This window comes from Macaca fascicularis, chromosome 13, assembly GCF_037993035.2.
Source record: "Macaca fascicularis isolate 582-1 chromosome 13, T2T-MFA8v1.1".
Lineage (NCBI taxonomy): Eukaryota > Metazoa > Chordata > Mammalia > Primates > Cercopithecidae > Macaca > Macaca fascicularis.
Window position 1 is genome coordinate 83,540,529 of NC_088387.1, and position 21,281 is coordinate 83,561,809.

Here is a 21,281-nt window from a genome sequence, read left to right on the forward strand (position 1 = left end):
GCACGGTGGCTCATGCCCATAATCCCAGCACTTTGGGAAGCCGAGGCAGGCAGATCACAAGGTCAGGAGATCGAGACCATCCTGGCTAACACGGTGAAACTGTGTCTCTACTAAAAATACAAAAAATTACCCGGGCGTGGTGGTGGGCGCCTGTGGTTCCAGCTACTCAGAAGGCTGAGGCAGGAGAATGGAAAATGGCTTGAAACCGGGAGGCAGAGCTTGCAGTGAGCCGAGATCGTCCCACTGCACTGCAGCCTAGGCGACAGCGCAAGACTCCGTCTCCAAAAAAAAAAAAAAAAAAAAAAAAAAACCAATAATGTCTTCTCTGAAGAAAAGTCCCTATTTTCAAATATTTTTTCCAAATTACAAAGTTCATAAATGAGAAAGTAATATTTCTGGTTTCTAGAATGTATGGGCTTCTTAATAATCACAGGGTTTGCTTAGCTGCTATTTTTCTTACCCTTTTGCTATTAAAATATTTTGGCATGCAAAAAAGAGATAGAGAATAATAAACACTCAAGTTCCAAATTTTGCTTAAGAAATAAAACACTACAGGCCAGGTGCAGCGGCTCTTGCCTGTAATCCCAGTACTTTGGGAGGCTGAGGCAGGGGGATCACGTGAGGTCAGGAGTTCAAGATCAGCCTGGCCAACATGATGAAACCCCATCTCTACAAAAAATACAAAAATTAGTGAGGCGTAGTGGCACACCCCTGTAATCCCAGCTACTCAGGAGGCTGAGGCAAGAGAATCACTTGAACCTGGGAGGCAGAGGTTGCAGTGACCCAAGATCACGCCACTGCACTCCAGCCTGGGTGACGGGAGTGAGACTCCATCTTAAAACAAACAAACAAAAAACACTACAAACACAATTGGCCCTTTTGTGTATCTTTCCCCATTGCATTCCCCACCTTCTCCCCAAAAAGAATCAAATTCATGTCTATTCTCAGGCATATCTTTATAATTGTGATAAATACTCATATGATGCTCCCTAAACAAAATCAGGTTGTTTCTGCATATTTTAAACTTCAAGATGAGGGAAGGACTACAATTCCTGCCTCAGCTTTGGGTTTTGGAAAGCCAAACAGTGGAATGCCTATTTCAGTGTAGTTTCTGGCACTTGGTTCAGCAGTCGAGGCCCAGTCATGTGATTGTGTAGGCAGATCATAGTTATTTAGGCCATGGTAGCAGTTACACAAGACATGTTATTTCAATTTATTGTTAATAGCTGGAAAGTCATTTCCAAACATAGTTAAGCATATTCTAGATATAACTGGTACTGAAAATATCTTTGTATTCCTGTGTATGTTGAGATTTTCAGTAGGTTGAAGTACAAATGTATATTTATTATTGCAAGAGGAATATGCTGTAATAATTACTATTTTGAAAGCTGTTAATTTACATACAAAATTATTAAGAACTTTTTAATAGTTAAATAGGGAAATAAATAGTTAAAATATTGACAGTGTATTCGTTGACAATTTTAGGAAGAATGGTAGACTTTTATTGACTTGATAGCGCCTTATAAAAATAATACAAGTTAGAATAATAGACATTATATTATAATTTCAATCATTTTACAGTTGCTTGTATACTAGTATCCAAAACAAATAATCTTTAAGAACTCTATTTGACTTTTAGCTTTTAAATTCCATTTAGATCATGAGTGTTCAAGAAAAAGTGTCATTTGGAAATTATTTTCTCTTTTTTATTTTATTTATTTATTTATTTTTTTGAGACAGAGTCTCGCTCTGTTACCCAGGCTGGAGTGTAATGGCACAGTCTTGGCTCACTGCAACCTCTGCCTCCTGGGCTCAAGCAATTCTCCTGCCTCAGTCCCCCAAGTAGCTGGGACTATAGGCCTGCGCCACCATGCCAGGCTAATTGTATTTTTAGTAAAGATGGGGTTTCACCATGTTGGCTAGGCTGGTCTCAAACTCTTGACCCCAAGTGATCTGCCTGTCTCATCCCCAAGTGCTAGGATTGCAAGCTTGAGCCACCCCAAGTGCTAGGATTGCAAGCATGGCCTCTTTTTTCTTTATGAGGATAATATTTTTTTTTTTTTGAGACCGAGTTTCACTCTGTTGCCCAGCATGGAGCACAGTGACCCCATCTTGGCTCACTGCAACTGCTGCCTCCCAAGTTCAAGGACTTCTTCATCCTCAGCCTCCCGAGTTGCTGGCATTACAGGCAGCTGCCACCATGCCCTGCTAATTTTTGTATTTTTAGTAGAGACGGGGTTTCACCATGTTGGTCAGGCTGGTCTTGAACTCCTGACCTCAAGTGATCTGCCTGCCTCGGCTTCCCAAAGTGCTGGGATTACAGGCGTGAGCCATAGCGCTTGGCCTTTATGAGGATACGTTTACAGTAGAATATTAATTTTGTCATCTCAAAATTTCACCAAGAAAAACTCCAAATTCATGTACAACATCTATAACGAATCAGTTTTTGAGTCAAACCTAATAAAAATATAAAATATATAAAGAAAAGAAAAAAGTATTAGAGAAAAATTAGATGACCCCCAAATATCTTGCTCCTCAACTGAACTCAGGTGCAAGGGAGTGTTTTTTTGTTATTACACATGGGCAGATCGGTGACTACGAGAGCAACACAGCATCTGACAGTGCTAAAGAAATAGTGTTCATGTGCTATAATGCAATTACTACTAAAATTAACAATACAATAGCCATCAATGTTTTACATATAATTTCAGGTTTCTTCTTTTTTTTTTTTTTTTGAGACAGAGTCTCATTCTGTCGCCCAGGTTGGAATACTATAGCGTGATCTCAGCTCACTGTAGCCTCTGCCTCCCAGGTTCAAGTTATTCTCCTGCCTCAGCCTCTCGAGTAACTGGGATTACATGTGCTTGCCACCATACCTGGCTAATTTTTTGTATTTTTAGTGGAGACGGAGTTTTGCCATGTTGGCCAGGCTGGTCTTGAACTCTTGAACTCAGGTTATTCACCTGCCTTGGCCTCCCAAAGTGTTGGGATTACAGGCATGAGCCACTGCACCTGGCCATGATTTCAGGTTTGTTCTTGTACCCCAGAAATAATTCTTTGATGTTAATATTCATTTTCTCCTCAACTAAATATTGATTTCAATTTATTGACTTTATGCCAAAATGTTTATTTGGTATACTTCTAGTAGTGCTACATATTTAGTAAATATGTATAGATAATATATATTTATATATAAATACTTATATTTATATTTCATATGAATATGAAAAAATATATATATACATATATTTTTAAGTGACGGAGTCTTGCTATGTTTCCCAGGCTGGTCTCAAGTTATCCTTCTGCCTCATCCTCCTGAGTAGCTGGGATTACAAGCCTGAGCCACCATATCTGGCTTAGTGCTACATACTGTAATCTTCCTCAACCTGCTTTTTTGCTCAACTTTTTATTTGTGAGATTAACTATTGTTGTTATATGTAGTTCAAGTTGTTCAGTTTCATAAGTGCTGTGTAGTTTAGCATGAATTATATGTATAATTCATTTAACTCTCTTTTTATTGATGGAAATGTAGTTCATTTTCAAATTTTTGTAATTCCAATGTTGCTATGTATGTTTATGTACATATTATCTTGTGAGTGCTTCTCTAATATTTGTACTTAGGAGCAGAAGTGACATGCTGGGTCAAAAGGTGCTATTGTTTTTAAGGTGAGCTTTTGAGTTCGTAAAAATGGATAAGCATGTGTAGGGAAAGTGTATAATTCTAGGAGATAACCTTTTTTTGCTTCCCTTTTTTGTTATAGTTTGGGACCTGCTTAAGAACAATTTTCTTCAAATTTATTTTTTATTTTTTATTTTTTACTTTTTTTTGAGACAGAGTCTCACTCTATTGCCCAGGCTGGAGTACAGTGGCATGATCTCAGCTCACTGCAACCTCTGCCTCCCAGGTTCAAGCAATTCTCCTGTCTCAGCCTCTCGAGTAGCTAGGACTACAGGTGCCCGCCACCATACCTGGCTAATTTTTGTATTTTTAGTAGAGACAGGGTTTCACCATATTGAGCAGGCTGGTCTTGAACTCCTAACCTCAGGTGATCTGCCCACCTCAGCCTCCCAAAATGCTGGGATTACAGGCATAAGCCACCGCGCCTAGCCATTTGTTTTTGAGATGGAGTCTTGCTCTGTCTCCCAGGCTGGAGTGCAATGGAGTGATCTCAGCCCACTGCAACCTCTGCCTCTCGGGTCCCAGCGATTCTCCTGCCTCAGCCTCCTGAGTAGCTGGAATTACAGGCGCCCACCACCACACCGGGCTAATTTTTGTGATTTTAGTAGAGATAGAGTTTCACCATGTTGGCCAGGCTGGTCTCGAATTCCTGACCTCAGGTCATCTGCCAGGCTCGGCCTCCCAAAGTGCTGGGATTACAGGCGTGAGCCACCTGTAATTTTAAAAATTTAAAATTTTAAATTACTTATTTTTTATTGCTGCTGAACAAACTAAATTTATTTATTTTAAAAAAATTGATATGAAATTATAAGAATTTATACAACGTAATGTTTTAAAGTATATCTACATTGTGGAATGGTTAAAGCTAGCTAATTAACAAATACATTACCTCATATAGTTATCATTTTTGTAGTGAGAACACTTAACATCCACTCTCTTAGCATTTCTCAAGAATACAATATTATTGTCTTTAACTATAGTCACCATGCTGTACAATAGATCTCTTGAATTTATTCCTTGTTTAAGAGCAGTTGGATGCAATGGTTGCCATGGTAAATACTTTTCATGAGAACTAAGTATTGTTGAAAGCTGTTATAATTTACCATTATTTAGTTTCAGAGTGGCTTGCGTGTTTTTACTTTCCCCCTTCATTTAAATATTTTATCTGCATCAGAATTTCTTTTTAAAAATTTTCTCTGGGAAAGACATACTGTTTTATATACTTTTAGCCTGACTCTGACCTCACATTTTAGGCTGTTCACAGGTAGCATCTCAGGCTTCAGCAGTTCAGGAAAAAAGGGCAATTGAGTCATCTTATCATGGAGGGGTGTTTATGAATGCTCACACTATAAATGTGCTCAATAGCATAGTAATGAAATCAGATTTTATTCAAACTCTAAAAGACAAAATGTAAATGCAGCTTTATGGCATAGGTGAGTTCTGCAGCTGTGGCAACATCTCCTGTTGACAGGTGTCCTGTGGCTTATGTTGTTAATTGATACCATGGTACTCAAAGATAGCGAGATAATGAAATGAATTATTCTTTTTTTTTTTTTTTTTTTTCTGAGACGGAGTCTCGCTCTTTTGCCCAGGCTGGAGTGCAATGGTGCTACCTCGGCTCACTGCAACCTTTGCCTCCCGGGTTCAAGCGATTCTCCTGCCTCAACCTCCCGAGTAGCTGGAATTACAGGCATGCACCACCACACCTGGCTAATTTTTGCATTTTTAGTAGACACGGGGTTTCACCATGTTGGCCAGGCTGGTCTTGAACTCCTGACCTTAGGTGATCCGCCTGCCTCAGCCTCCCAAAGTGCTTAGATTACAGGCGTGAGCCACTGCACCTAGCCATGAATTATTCTTTTCTTTTTTTTTTTTTAATAAAAAGTAAACTTTAATGTCGAAAACGCAAACTTGGGGAGATCACACACAGGGCTGTCACTTCACACTTGGAGGGTTGCACAGCGCCGGCCATGAATTATTCTTAAAAAGAAAAAGACCTAACACAAAAAATGACATCAAGAACTTCAGTGGAGGCCGGGCGTGGTGGCTCACGCCTGTATTCCCAGCACTTTGGGAGGCTGAGGCAGGAGGATCACAAAGTCAGGGGATCGAGACCATCCTGGCTAACGGTGAAACCCGTCTCCACTAAAAATACAAAAAAAAAAAAAAAAGAGCTGGGCGTGGTGGTGGGCGCCTGTAGTCCCAGCTACTCGGGAGGCTGAGGCAGGAGAATGGCAGGAACCCTGGAGGCGTAGCTTGCGGTGAGCCAAGATAGTGCCACTGCACTCCAGCCTGGACGAGAGTGAGACTCCGTCTCAAAAAAAAAAAAAAAAAAAAAAAAAAAGAACTTCAGTGGATACACACAGGATTGAGAAACATGAAGAAGAAGGATTTGTGTTGAAATCATATACTCATAAAAATAGCCAACCCAAAAGAGCCAAAAATATTCTGGTATATTTTAGTCACAGGGTTGGAGACTTGTATCCTTTTAGGACAACTTTTGCTCTTGTCCCTCAAAAAAGAAAACTTCTTATTGTCCAGTGTGATATTGTGGGTTTATCTGCTTTTTCCTTTTTTTCTAGAATGAATGATAATCCTGCCCATTAGTGAGTTATCAATATACATTGAGCTCTCTGCTCTCTTTCCTCCTTGTCTCTCTCCATCCCTCCTTCTTTCTCCCTCTTTGTCTCCTTCCCTCCCTCCTTTGTCCCCCCATTCTTTCTCTTTCTCCTTCCCTCCCTACCTCCTTTTCTTCCTTCCTTCGTTTTTAGTTTAAGACCATTCCAAAGGCATCATTGATGTGATGATGGCATAGGTGTAGATGACAGTGGGTGGGAAAGTTGAAAGAAATGGAGATGATATATTTGAGATGGGGTCATGAAAAATTCTGGATCATTCATTCTGAGTAATTTTTTGCTTTCTCTTTTATTAGTAATAAATGATAACTTTAAACTCTTAGTATATATTGGTCACTGAGTGTTTCACATAGCTAATTTTTATATCCCGAACTAGCTTCTGAAAAACAGAGACTATTAATTGTGCTTTCTGTGTCATCACAGGATCCAAAAGGAAAACTCCTCCAAGGTCCATTTTTTACATTTAGGGGTACATTACATACATACTGAAAACTCATCTTCTTCAGGAATCCTTTATGAATTCACCCCCTTGTCTTCAGTCTCTTCCATTTTTAAAAATTTTAAATTAAAAATACAGAAAAGTATAAAGTTTTCTTGCCTTATGGAATTGAGAGTTGCGCGACTTCGGCTCACTATAAGCTCCACCTCCCAGGCTCACACCATTCTCCTGCCTCAGCCTCCCTAGTAGCTGGGACTACAGGTATGTGCCACCACGCCCAGCTAATTTTTGTATTTTTAGTAGAGACAGGGTTTCACCGTGTTAGCCGCGATGGTCTCGATCTCCTGACCTCGTGATCCGCCCGCCTCGGCCTTCCAAAGTGCTGGGATTACAGGCTTGAGCCACCGCGCCCGGCCTGCCTGCCCGCCCCCCTCTCTCCCTCCCTCCCTCCTTTTCTTTCTTTCGTGTTACTCTGTCGCCCAGGCTGGAGTGCAGTGGTGCGATCTTGGCTCACTACAAGCTCCACCCCCCGGGCTCACACCATTCTCCTGACTCCGCCTCCCGAGTAGCTGGGACTACAGGCATGTGCCACCACGCCCAGCTAATTTTTGTATTTTTAGTAGAAACGGGGTTTCACCATGTTAGCCAGGATGGTCTCGATCTTCTGACCTCGTGACCCGCCCACCTCAGCCTCCCAAAGTGCTGAGATTACAGATGTGAGCCACCACGGCCGGCCTGCCGTCCGTCCCTCCCTCCCTCCCTCCCTCCCTTTTCTGATGGAGTTCTTGCTGCTTGCTCTTAATCTTGGGACTTCCAGTTTTCCCTGCTGGATTGGGGTACGCCAGGTGGCAGCTGTATCCCCAGACACCAGGCCTTGAAGAAGTGGTCTGTGAGTCCCCTCTAGCCGTCAGATCTAGTGGGATGCTGTCTTCTAGATATATCTTGACTTCTCCCTGCTACAATTCTGCATCTTAGTCTCTTGGTAACTGTATTAATCTGTTCTCACAGTGTGATAAAGAACTACCTGAGACTGGGTAATTTATGAAGAAAGAGATTTAATTGACTCACAGTTCCACAGGTTGTACAGGAAGCATGGCTGGGTGGCCTCAGGAAATTTACAATCATGGCAGAAGGTGAAGGGGAAGCAAGCAGGCCTTATGGCAGAGCAGGATAAAGAAAGGGGAGGTGCTACCCAGCCAGATCTCAGGAAAACTCACTCATTATCTTTCTTTCTTTTTTTTTTTTTTTTTGAGATGGAGTCTCGCTGGAACTCCTGGCCTCAAGCGATCCACCTGCCCTGACCTCCCAAAGTGCTGGGATTACAGGTATGAGCCACTGCACCCAGCCAGGAGAATAAAAATATATAGTAGGTGGGAGCTTTCATTGCCCCTAATCTGGAAAAACTCAGTGACCTGCCAAGTAACAAAAAATCCTCCTATAATTGGGAGGATTAATTATTTCTGGTACTGAGATATACATTGGATGTGGTATATATCTTCATTTTTAATTTTTCTATGAAGACTTTGTGAATCTCCTGTATCTAATAGTTTAAATATATTTTGAGTACGTTAAATGAAACCCTAATGATGTATGATTTGGAGGTTTTCTTTTGCTTCAAAGAACAAAATCTATATGCTGTCACTTTAAATCTTTTCCCTCTTTCTTTATTTGAAGGCAGAAGTAATCAAGATATTTTCTCTAGGGAATTTTGGGGACCTGGCACTAATCTTAAGCAGGTGGCATATGTGACTAACCTGTGTGTTGTGAGTCAGGGATGCTGATAAAAGCCTCCTATGTTTTTCCACCAGCCTCTCATATTTTCTTTCTTTTTTTTTATTTTTTGAGACAAGGTTTCACTGTGTCACCCAGGATGGAGTACAGTGGTACAATCTCGGCTCGCTACAACTTCTGCATCCTGGGCTCTAGCAATCCTCCCATCTCAGCCTCCCCAGTAACTGGGACCACAGGTGTGCACCATCACGCCTGGCTAACTTTTGTATTTTTGGTAGAGACAAGGTTTCACCATGTTACCCAGGCTGATCTTGAACTTCTCACCTCAAGTTATCCACCTGCCTTGGCCACCCAAAGTGCTGGGATTACAGGCATGAGCCACTGCACCCAATGCTCTCTCATATTTTCTAAAATACCACTATCAGACTTATGTTTGTTTGGTCTTTAGAAATATGAATATTCTTTGGAAAGGGAAACCATCTCGGTGATGATTTGTTTATTAGATAGCTGTCCATGTTTGACATCTGGCTAGGAGCAAGAGTTTGAAGAAATACAAAATAGGTAAGTTGGAAAGGATACTAGGAGGTATGATAGAAGAAGAAGAGGAAACTTCCTTGTAATTTTGCCTAGGATGAGCCCTTAATGTAATTAAGGATGGTCCTTCCTCTGCTTCCCCCAGGATTTTAAGACCTGCTTTCCTTTTCTTCCATCTTTTCTTCTTCCCAGAATAAGAAGTTCAAGAGGTTTTGAGATATAGTGGCTCATGCCTGTAATCCCAGTGCTTTGCCAGGCCAAGGCAGGATAATCACTTGAGGCTAGGATTTCAAGACCAGCCTGGGTAAAATACCAAGACCTGGTATCTACAAAAATTATTTTAAAAAATAAGTCAGGTGAGGTGGCATGTGCCTGTAGTCCTAGCTACTTGGAAGGCTGAGGCAGGAGGGACACCTAGCCCAGGAGTTTGAAGCTGCAGTGAGCTATGATTGGTGCCACTGCATTCCAGCCTGGGTGACACAGTAAGACCCCATTTCAAATATACAAAACATAATGACAACAACAAACAAAAGGTTTGGGGCCATAAAAAAGAATTATTATAAAAATTGACTAAAAGGGAAAAGTCATTTGTACTACATAGGAAATGTCCCCTAAAGGAAATTCTCAGTAAAATTTTCCTCCAATGAGTCTCAATTATATTAGAATTTTTCCTTTCAGGCAATCTTTATTTAAATTATCCTACTTAAAAATCAAATTACGAATCTCTAAAACTGTGATTTCCAAAAACAATGAAGTTTCTTAAAATGAGATTATACATCAGCAGCAGTGGCACCAGCTTAAATAAATTTTGTAATGGAATTGTCAGCATTGCTCATATGTTTAGGGCAAAACTTCTGCCAAATTTTGTAAGATAACAATCAAGTACTGCATGACCTTGATAGATTATTTTCTTATTTTAGTAAAACCACATTCTGCTTTGAGAAAGGTCAAACTCAGAGCAAGGGTACAGCTTCCTCTTTACTGGTCTTTCATGAGTTTGTCATCTGATACAGGGACATGGTTAGGTCAAAGGGGGAATGTGCTTTATCTAGACAGTTTAAAATTTCTTCTCAAAGTACCTAATCCTTTGGGGCAAATTTTCATAGATTTATATTGCTTTTTCTCTGGTGAATGATGCTAAATTTTATTACTTTGAAAGTTACTGACTATTCTGTGATTAAAGAAAAAAGAAATTTTTTTTTTCTTTTTTGAGACAGAGTCTCGCTCTGTCGCCCAGGGTATGGGCGAAAATGCAAGAAAGAATAAAGAAGAATACCCATATAATCCCAAATCCCACCTGCCCTGATAGATTATTTAGTATTAACATAGTGACCCATTTCCTTTAAACTTTTTTTAGGGTGCGTCGCTGAAATCATTGGTGGGTAAAGTTTTGCATATACGCACTGCTTTTTGAAAAGTAATGGATCCAGATTGTGTTGCTCTTCACAAAAAGAGCCTGGGACAAATGGAAAGGTAGACTATGTTCTTGGTAGGAAGCCTAACAGCATCAAGATGTTAGCCGATTAGAGATTAGCGGTATCCATTAAAATTACAATTGTGCATTTAAAAAAAACCAAAATCATATCCTTTGCAGCAACATAGTTGCAGCTGGAGGCCATTATCCTAAGCAAATTAATGCAGGAACAGAAAACCAAATACTGCATGTTCTTACTTATAAGTAGGAGCTAAACATTGGGTACCCATGGACATAAAGGCGGCAACAAAGACACTGGGGACTACTTAAAATTATTATTATTATTATTATATTGTTGTTATTATTTTTTTGAGATGGTGTCTCACTCTGTCTCCCAGGCTGGAGTGCAGTGACACAATCTCGGCTCACTGCAAGCTCCGCCTTCTGTGTTCACGCCATTCTCCTGCTTCAGCCTCCTGAGTAGCTGGGACTACAGGCACCCGCCACCAAGCCCAGCTAATTTTTTGTATTTTTAGTAGAGATGGGGTTTTCACCATATTAGCCGGGATTGTCTTGATCTCCTGACCTCGTCATCTGCCCGCCTCGGCCTCCCAAAGTGCTGGAATTACAGGCATGAGCCACCGTGCCTGGCCCAAAAGTTGAAATTATTTTTAAAAATTACAAGTGTATGTACATTTGGACCCAGCATTCTATTATACTTTTAATAATGATTTCTAGAGATAGTATTGAATGAATATTATTCATTGCTTTTTTTTTTTTGTAATAGCAAAAGAAATGGTCACTTCAGAATTTTTTTTTTTTTTTTTTTTTTTTTTTTTTTTTTGAGGCGGAGTCTCGCTCTGTCGCCCAGGCTGGAGTGCAATGGCGCGATCTCGGCTCACTGCAAGCTCCGCCTCCCGGGTTCCCGCCATTCTCCTGCCTCAGCCTCCCGAGTAGCTGGGACTACAGGCGCCGCCACCACGCCCGGCTAATTTTTTTGTATTTTTAGTGGAGACGGGGTTTCATTGTGTTAGCCAGGATGGTCTCGATCTCCTGACCTCCTGATCCGCCCGTCTCGGCCTCCCAAAGTGCTGGGATTACAGGCGTGAGCCACCGCGCCCGGCCCAGAAAAGTTTTTTAGAAAAAAAATTGGAAGCAACATAAATGTCAATCAGTATAGACCTTGTTAAATTATTTATGGCATAGCTACACTGTGGAATACTATATAGCTATTAAAAAATGAGTAAGTGCTTTTGTATTGATTTAGACAGATCTTCAAGATCTATTAAATGCAAAAAGTAACTTACTGGAGAAATGTGTATAGTCTTTTATAATTTGTATAAAAAAGGAAGAGGACAAAGAATGTATGTATATTGTCTTTGACTAGGAACAGCCTTCTGGAAGGCCAGACAAGAAAATACTAGTATTGACAACCCATTTGAGGCTGAGAATGGAAACCAGTGGGCCCTGGAGCGGAGTAGGGGTGAGACTTCCTATTGTGTATATTTTTATATTTGTTTGCTGCTTGGACAATGTGAATGAATGAATGCGTTATCTATTCACATTAGATTAAAGTAGAAATAAAGAATGTGTGGGCTGGGTGCAGTGGCTCATGCCTGTAATCCCAGCACTTTGGGAGGCCGAGTTGGGCAGATCACCTGAGGTCAGGAGTTCAAGACCTGCCTGGCCAACATGGAGAAACCCCATCTCTACAAAAATTAGCTGGGCATGATGCTGGGCACCTGTAATCCCAGCTACTCAGGAGGCTGAGGCAGGAGAATCGCTTGAACCCAGGAGATGGAGGTTGCAGTGAGCCAAGATCGCGCCATTGTACTCCAGCCTGGGAGACACAGCGAGACTCCGTCTTAAAAAAACAAAACAAAACAAAACAATGTGTGGTTCTTTGCTAAGATGATTAAGATGATACTATCGACCCATTATCAGTAGGACTTTAATTTTTAGTTTAATTATAACAGTGATACATTTGCACTGAATCACAATACCACATTTATTCAATTTTAAGATGTATTTTTTCCACTTATTAAAATTTTTGAAATGAGTGGTTTCCCCCTGCCTATTACATATAAATATACCATGCTTAATTTTGCTGTTTGGCTGTTACTGAACATTCAGGTCATTTCTAGGTTTTTTTCTTTCATTTTCATTTTGAATAATTGTCTCATATTGGTTATTTAATCATTAAAATTTTTTTTTCTCTCTCAACAATTAGAAACCAGGTTGCAATGCTACAATATGGTGTGGCACTTAAAAATATGGGCTCTGAAATCACACTGCTGGGTTTCGATCCTGACCCTCCTAGTATCTCCAGGCTGAGTAGTGTTGGCAGTAACCCAAGTCTCCTAATTTGTGGGGCGGATTTAGCACCATGCTTGGCACCAGCATAAGCATTTAGTTAATATTATTTTTTTGTCACAAAAATATTTCTTGATATATAAGAATTATCTCTAGTACAGATTTCGGGAAATTGTATTATTTAACAAAAGGGCATAAACACTTTAGGACCCTTGACAGGTATTGATAAATTGTTTTTTCACAAATTCTTGTCGATGTGTTTGCCTATCAGCAGTATCATACCAACAACCAGTATGATATTTTTAAACCCCTTTGAATTAGAGAGGCGATAATATTTAAATATTTGATTTTTAAACTACTAGATTGATGGAAGTTTCTTTTTTAAATTCCATATATTTAATTGCCATTTAGATTTCTTCTTGTGTGAATTTGTTTATTAATGACTTCTATGTCATTTTCTAACGTAGTCTTAATGTTTATCTGATTAGTTTATATGAACTGGATACAACACTGATACTTTAACTTTACATTGTTTTATGCATTTTAACTTGTTTTAAAGGAGATTTTTAAATGAACTCAGATTACCTTTTAAATTAAAAATATGAAGATAGTATTCAAACAAAAGGGTATCTATAACATATTGCACAATTTAAAGACTAATAATAAGCTGGGCTCAGTGGTTCACCCCTGTAATCCCAGCACTTTGGGAGGCTGAGGTGGGAGGATTGCTTGAGGTCAGGAGTTCGAGACCAGCCTGGCTAATATGGTGGAACCTTGTCTCTATTGAAAATACAAAAGTTAGCTAAGCATGGCGGTGCACACCTGTAATCCCAGCTACTCTGGAGGCTGAGGCATGAGAATCGCTTGAACCTGGGAGGCAGAGGTTGCAGTAAGATGAGATTGAGATTGCACCACTGCACTCCAGCCTGGGTGATGGTGAGACTCTGTCTCAAAAAAAAAAAAAAAAAAAAAAAAAGACTAATAATAAAATTAACACCTCTACACCCCACATTCAGCTTAAGAAGTAGAACATTAGCAGTACTTTGGAAAGCACTATGTAAAACTCCCCAGTCTCAACCGTCCCAGTCTTGGGGTTACCAGTTGTAAATTTTATGCCTTGCTTTTCTTTGTAGTATTACCATACGCGTGTGTGTGTGTGTCTAAATAATATATTGCTTGATATTTCCTGTTTTCAACTTTTGCATCAATGCAATTATAGTGTATGCTTGCTTCTATGACCTCATGCAGTACAGTTCTATCATATATCAGGTCTGTACATGAGTCTGTTCTCCTGGTGGATTTGTCTCTGATCAATACCACTAAGTCTTAAATATTATAGCTTCATACTAAGTCTTAATATCCAGTAGGGCATCTGTTCTTCAGGAGTGTCTTGCCTATACTCAGCACTTAGTTCTTTCATATAAATGCTAGAAAAAACTTGTAAAGTTTAATTAAAAAAAAAAAACCTAATGGCGTATGATTCAGAATTGCATGGAATCTATAAATCAGTTTGAGAGAACAGACATCTTTATGATGTTCTGTTTATGAAAAAGGTATGTCTTAGCTAGGTGTGGTGATTCACACCTACAATCCCAGCACTTTTGGAGGCCGAGGCAGGAGGATTACTTGAGGCCAGAAGTTCGAGACCAGCCTGGGAAAGATGGTGAGACTGTGTCTCTACACAAAATACAAAATTAGCTGGGCATGATGGCATATGCCTGTAGTCCCAGCTACTTGGGAGGCTGAGGCAAGAGGATTGCTTTAGCCCAGAAGATTGAGGCAGCAGTGAGGCATGGTTGCACTGCTGCACTCCAGCCTGGGCTAAGAGTGAGATCTCACCTAAAAAAACCCCAAAAAAACAAAAAACCTGATATGTCTTTCCATTTATATTTGCAGTAGACAGAATAATGCCACCTGCCAAGATGTCCATGTCCTAATGCCCAGAGCCTGTGATATGTTACATTACATCTGAGTTATCTAGATGGGCCCAATGTAATCACAAGGGTTTTATAAGAGGGAGACAAGAGGGTCAAAGTCAGAGAGAAGATGTGAGGACTGAAGCAGGGTTTGAATTTGAAGATCGAGAAAGGGGCCACTAGCCAAGAAATGCAGGCAGCCTGTATCACATGGAAAAGGCAATGAAAAGGTTCTCTCCTAGAGCCTCCAGGAAGAATGTGGCTATGACAACTTGATTTTGGCCCATAAAACTCTCTCCTACTACTGACCTCCAGAACAGTAAGATAATAAACTTGGGTTGTTTTAAGATGCGAAGTTTGTGGTCATGTGTTACAGCAGCAATAGGACACAAATGCAATATTGTTCTACACATAGCTGTTACACAAATAACTTGCTGGATTTATTTCTAATCACTTTATAGTTTTCATTGCCATTTTAATGGTATTTTAAAAACTAATGTTATTATATCTTGTACTTTATAGAAATGCTGTTGGTATTTGTGAACTGATTTTTGTGTCTAAGAACCTTACTTATTCTAAGAATTTATCTGGAGATTATTCCATCAGATTCTGTCATTTTCAAATAACCACAGTTTTCTTTCTACTTTTCCAGTTATTTCTTTCTTATCTTATTGGGCTGCTTAGACCCCTAGTACAATATTTGATAGATGTGATGATAGTGGCCATCATTTTTAAATGTCTGATTTTAATGGATATGATTTTAATGTACCACCTGCTAGAGGGTTTTTGAAGATACTCTTTTTCTCTTTGTACTGTATTCTGAGAAACTTCTTGACTTCTATCTTCTAGTATACTAATGTTTTTTTTTTAGTTAAAATATTTTTTACTTTTTAAGATAGAGACGGGTTCTCACTGTGTTGGCCAGGTTGGTCTTGGAGTCCTGGGCTCAAACAATCCACTTGCCTCGGCCTCCCAAAGTGCTGGGATTACAGGGATATGCCACTGTGCCTGGCCTGATTCTCTCGCTCTCTCTTTTTTTTTTTGTCATGGCAGCCTATTGTTAAATTTTCATGTTTTTAATATGCTAACCAGTCCCTTTGATTTTTTATTTCAATTAAAATTTTTAATTTTTAGTTATTCTAATTGTTCAGATCTGCTTTGTCAGTTTTTATATTCTCCTGTTTATACTTTCAATGTTAAATACATTCTATATATTTATAAAATAAATCTATAATTGATCATCTAATATCAAAAGTTTTTGCAAACTGATTTTGCTGTTGTTTCTGATGACTCTCACATATTGTGGCTTGTTTCTTTGTGTGTTATATAATTTTTTATTGTGAGGTCATGTTCCTTGGAACTTTGTGAGAATTCTTTGAAGTCTGACTTTAAAGTGTGTCCTGCCAAACATAATTTGCTTATACCTGCTTGCACTGTAAGAAAACCTGATTCCAGGCCGGGCACGGTGGCTCATGCCTGTAATTCCAGCACTTTGGGAGGCCGAGGCAGGTGGATCATGAGGTCAGGAGTTCAAGACCAGCCTGGTCAACATAGTGAAACGCCGTCTCTACTAAAAAATACAAAAATTAGCCAGACATGATGGCAGGTGCCTGTAGTCCTAGCTACTCAGGGGGCTGAGGCAGGAGAATAGCTTGAACCCAGGCGGTAGAAGTTGCAGTGAGCTGAGATTGCGCCACTGCACTCCAGCTTGGGCAACAGAGTGAGATTTTGTCTCAAAAACAAAAAACAAAACAACAACAACAACGAAAAACCTGATTCCAACGATCCATTCACTAGCTGTGTAACTCTAGGCAGGTTTTTTTTTTTTTTTTTTTTTTTTTTTTTTTTTGAGACGGAGTCTCGCTGTGTCTCCCAGGCTGGAGTGCAGTGGCGTGATCTCGGCTCACTGCAAGCTCCACCTCCCGGGTTCACGCCATTCTCCTGCCTCAGCCTCCCGAGTAGCTGGGACTACAGGCGCCCACAACCGCGCCCGGCTAATTTTTTGTATTTTTAGTAGAGACGGGGTTTCACCGTGGTCTCGATCTCCTGACCTTGTGATCCGCCCGCCTCGGCCTCCCAAAGTGCTGGGATTACAGGCGTGAGCCACCGCGCCCGGCCAACTCTAGGCAGGTTACATAACCTCCTGGCCTCCCTTTCCTCATTGGTACAATGGGATACTGAGCATATACTTGGCTGGATAATGAGTTAATATGTATAAAGTGTTTAACGAACTGCTTGGCACATGGTGTGTTCTCAATATGTCAAATATCATTATTGCTACTTAATTTTTTTTCCAGTTAGGCTGTCACTGAGTACAGCATACTGTGATGTCACCAAGAATTATAGAGCACTGCTATAACATTACTTGACACGTAGCTTCAGATATGGCCATATCATCCTCTAAAATAAAGATCTATTTTCCCTAAGTTATTTCCTGAAAGTCTTAGATCACTGGAGAGGCTGGAGTTGGGGTTGGGAAGAGTGGAGGGGAAGTTGATGAGGAGAAATGGTGGAAGGATCTCTCTGGAGGGGCTGCTGCTGACATTACAGGGTCCCCCCAAAAATAAAGCTGGTTCACCATCTAATTGTCCTACAGAAAAGCCCTTGAGGCAACACACCTTGCCAATGCACCCAGAGCTTCCAAAGAGTCTTTTTAGGAGGCACTCTTAAAAACTAATGACCAGCCAAGGATTCCGACATTTCAAGAAAACCTGCAACGTGAAAGACACATACGAAAACAAACAGAGAAAAATGGAATTCAGATGTTAGAAGGCAGAGAGTTCTTGACCCTGAAAAGAGTAAAGTCGAGTTACAGTCACTGCTTGTAAAGCTGTTTGATCGGCAATGTTAGCACTGCCATGGCCACAGTCTCATATCACTAAGGATTAGATGCAAGCAACCCACCACCAGATTATAATGGCTTAAACAAATAGCCATTTATTATTGTCACAAAACAAGAAGTTGGAGGTAGCAGCTGCAAGCATTGGTTCAATATCCCAATTATGGCAGAAATGGCACCTTTGTGATTTTCTCCTTTGTTTCCTCATGGTCCAAGATGGTGACTGCAGTTTCAGGAATCATATCTTGTTAAAGGCTGATGCAGTCCCCATGCCCTTCTTTATGAGTGGGAAATCCTATACAGAGTATGAGGGAGGCTGTTAATGGGAGTAGTTTAACGGCTGCCAAGGGCTCAGAGAAATCTTTCCTCATATTTATAGAGCCCAATTTCTTATCAGAGGACTCTTGGCTTAGATTGGTGTTAAATGCAAGTAATCAGGTAATGATCATTGTGATGGTTAAAATTGAGCGTCAACTTGATTGGATTGAAGGATGCAAAATATTGTTCCTGGGTGTATCTGTGAGGGTGTTGCCAAAGCGGGGGTTAACATCTGAGTCAGAGGGCTGAGAAAGACAGACCCAGCCTCAACCTACGTGGGCACAATCTAATCAGCTGGCAGCATGGCCGTAATAAAAAGCAGGCAGAAGAATGAGGAAAGACTAGACTAGTTGAGTCTTCTGGCCTCTGTCTTTCTCCTGTGCTGGATGCTTCCTGCCCTCAAACATCAGACTCCAAGTTGTTCAGCTTTGGGACTCTTGGACTTTCGACCACAGACTGCAGGCTGCACTGTTGGTTGCCCTACTTTTGAGATTTTGGGACTCAGACTGGCTTCCTTGCCCCTCAGCTTGCAGACGGCCTATTGTGGGACCTCACCTTGTGATTGTGTGAGTCAATACTCCTTAATAAACTCCCCTTTATATGTGTGTATTAGTTCTGTCCCTCTAGGGAACCCTAATACAATCATTTATAAATGAGTAGATTGTGCCACTGCTGACACCTGTTTGCCTAATGAAACTTCCTATCTAGTTAACTGACAGTGTGCCCTTGTGGGACTGTTACCACTAACATCAAAAGGATGGCGGGGGAGGGGAAAAATCCCACAGTGGGTCTTAAGAAGACAGTTCTACAAGCACATCACTTTTCAAAGGTTTAACACCATTTAAAAACCATTTCATGTTACATATGATATAGAAAACATCCACAAATGGTTTAAAAATATGTTGCTGTGACTATGTAAAGCTGGCAGTGTTCTGTGGAACTCTATAGAATTTTCTAAGATCCTCAGGAGATTAATTCAGAGGTGAGCTAAGCTAACTTGGGAATCAGTCCCTGGAGCTGAGTTGTGGATGACAATAATTTCAACTTTTTCTTTTAAACATAACAAAGCTCAAGCACCATTATATAATGATAATGTAAATCAAAACCACTGGGGAAAAAATCACCCGTAATTCCACTACTTTAACAAATAAACCATTTTCATTTTTGCGTGTTCAGTCCATATATCTTTAATGGTGATTGGCATATTTCTTTAAAGGACAAATCACCAATCTAAATGCAAGCTGCTCTTGAGCTATGAGAGATGCTCACCGAGCATTTGGGGGATAGGGTCACACAAGAGGTTTGATTCACTGTCTCTAAAACTCTTCTGACACTTATAAAGTAGCAAAGTTTAAAAATCATAATTTGTGTACACATCTCATCTGTTCTAGATTATAATCTCTCAGAAGACAAATGAGAATCATGGTTTACTCACGGTTGCATTCCCTGAAATACCTAGTGTGTACCTTGTCCATAAAAGACAGTTAATAAATATTTATTGAAAAAGTGAATGGGGGCAGGACACCGTGGCTCATGCCTGTAATCCCAGCACTTTGGGAGGCCAAGGCAGGTGGATCATCTGAGGTCAGGAGTTCAAGACCAACCTGGCCAGGATGGTGAAACTCCATCTGTACTAGAAATACAAAAAATTAACTGAGTGTGGTGGCATATGCCTGTAAGCCCAACTACTCAGGAGGCTGAGGCAGGAGAATTGCTTGAACCTGGGAGGCAGAGGTTGCAGTGAGCTGAGATCGCGCCACTGCCCTCTAGCCTGGGCGACAGAGTGAGACTCCATCTCAAAAAAAAAAAAAAAAAAAAAAAAAGTGAATGGGGCTGATCACCATGGGGGTGTGGAGGCTAGGACTGGGACCAGGAGGTGACAGCAAGGCTGGCTGTTCCCCAGTTCCTTTCTGGTTTGGCCAGTAACACAGTCTTGCATGAGAAGAGGGCTGAAGGGAAAGGGAGTGTGGGACACTACCATCAGTTTTCTCAGTGCCGCTCTCTGGAGTCCCTGTCTGCTTCTGGCCACCCTAAGCTCTCATCTCTATTTACCTAGAGACCAGAGAAGAAACATTGTGCGATCTTTGAGACGCTCTACCCTCTGGTATCTACTTGCCAGGGTTGCTGTAAGGATTGCATGAGTTCATATATGTAAGCTGTTTGACAAAATGCTTGACATGTGGCGTATTCGGAGATTAGGTAGAGTCCATGAGGGCACAACCAGAGTAACTGACAGTCCTAGAAGAGGCATGCTAGAGACAGCCCCGAGCAGTTAGGGGCCCGAGGACAAGAAGTAATTTGGAGATAGCCAGTTAAACATTTACCAGCACTCCCTGAATAGAGGTATGTGCTTGGACAAAAAGCCTTGTATTTAGAGACTTCAGGACGAAAATGCAAATGGACAAAACCATCAACTCCATCAGTGGGGGCAGCAGAATACCATGAGTGGCAGAGAGAAACGAACATTTCATTCAGGGGTCATCATCCAGGAATAAGACCAAACTAGTCCTTCCACAGCAGAGACCAGCAAAGATCCTGGATACCAACTGGATCTGAAGCCCCTCCCCTCAGTGCCCCAGAATGCTGCAATCCAGTATCACTGAGCCACCATCCTGAAGATGCCACTGGACATCTGTCCCCATGACTGAATCATCCCGAAGACTGTTTAAAAGCCAAGGCTATGAGACTTTTGATTGGCTGGTCAGTTTTCAAATAGTTGGAATCTAGAACCCGGTTCTCATCTCAGATTCACTTTTCCACCTTGACTTTTACTCCCCCTCAGCGAGGCACACATTGTCTTCTGGTGCTCACAGGCCACAGCAGTTAAATGATAGACATCTATTTGTTTCTGTCTTTTTCTCCATAGCGACCAATCCTGATGGACTATTCAACGATTGCTCCTCCTTGGCTTACCAGGCCTCATGCAAATCTGCTGACCCAAATGACCAATGAACTGCCTCTGAAGGAACCAAAGCGACGGGAGCTGTGGAGCTGAGGACCTCTCTCGAATCCCTCCAGGCTGAGAAATTAGTGGCCCACTTTTTCTGATGGTAAAATAATAATTACTTAGTATGATTAATATTATTAATAAAATTATTAAAGAATGTAAAGCTTGATGAAATCTCTTTGGGTGATAGGAAAATGAATTGCTATAGGATCTTGGGTTTTTGTACTGAAAAAGGAGAATTTTTTTTTTTTTTTTTTTTTTTTTTTTGAGATGGAGTCTTGCTCTATTTTCCAGGCTGGAGTGCAGTGGTGCAGTCTCAGCTCACTGCAACCTCTGCCTCCTGGGTTTTAAGCAATTTTCTCTGCCTCAGCCTCCCAAGTAGCTGGGATTACAGGTGCTCACCACCATGCCTGGCTAATTTTTGTATTTTTAGTAGAGACAGGGTTTTGCCATGTTGGCCAGGCTGGTCTTGAACTCCTGACCTCAGGTAATCCACCCGCCTCGGCTTCCCAAAG

At 40.9% G+C, this 21,281-nt stretch overlaps 1 long non-coding RNA gene across 7 annotated transcripts in view; it reads left to right on the top strand.

Moving 5' to 3' along the window:
• LOC123568294 (uncharacterized) overlaps positions 1 to 20,902 on the top strand; it is a 33,766-nt gene extending 12,864 nt beyond the window's left edge. For 4 of the 7 annotated variants that reach the window (XR_010580240.1, XR_010580239.1, XR_012422485.1 and 1 more), the window contains 3 exons: positions 8,008 to 8,079; positions 11,821 to 11,916; positions 20,686 to 20,902. This is a non-coding gene — a long non-coding RNA (uncharacterized lncRNA). The remainder of the gene's footprint in view (positions 1 to 8,007; positions 8,080 to 11,820; positions 11,917 to 20,685) is intronic. The other 3 variants (XR_012422486.1, XR_012422484.1, XR_012422487.1) reach the window with 2 other exon arrangements.
• The last annotated feature ends 379 nt before the right edge of the window (positions 20,903 to 21,281 follow it).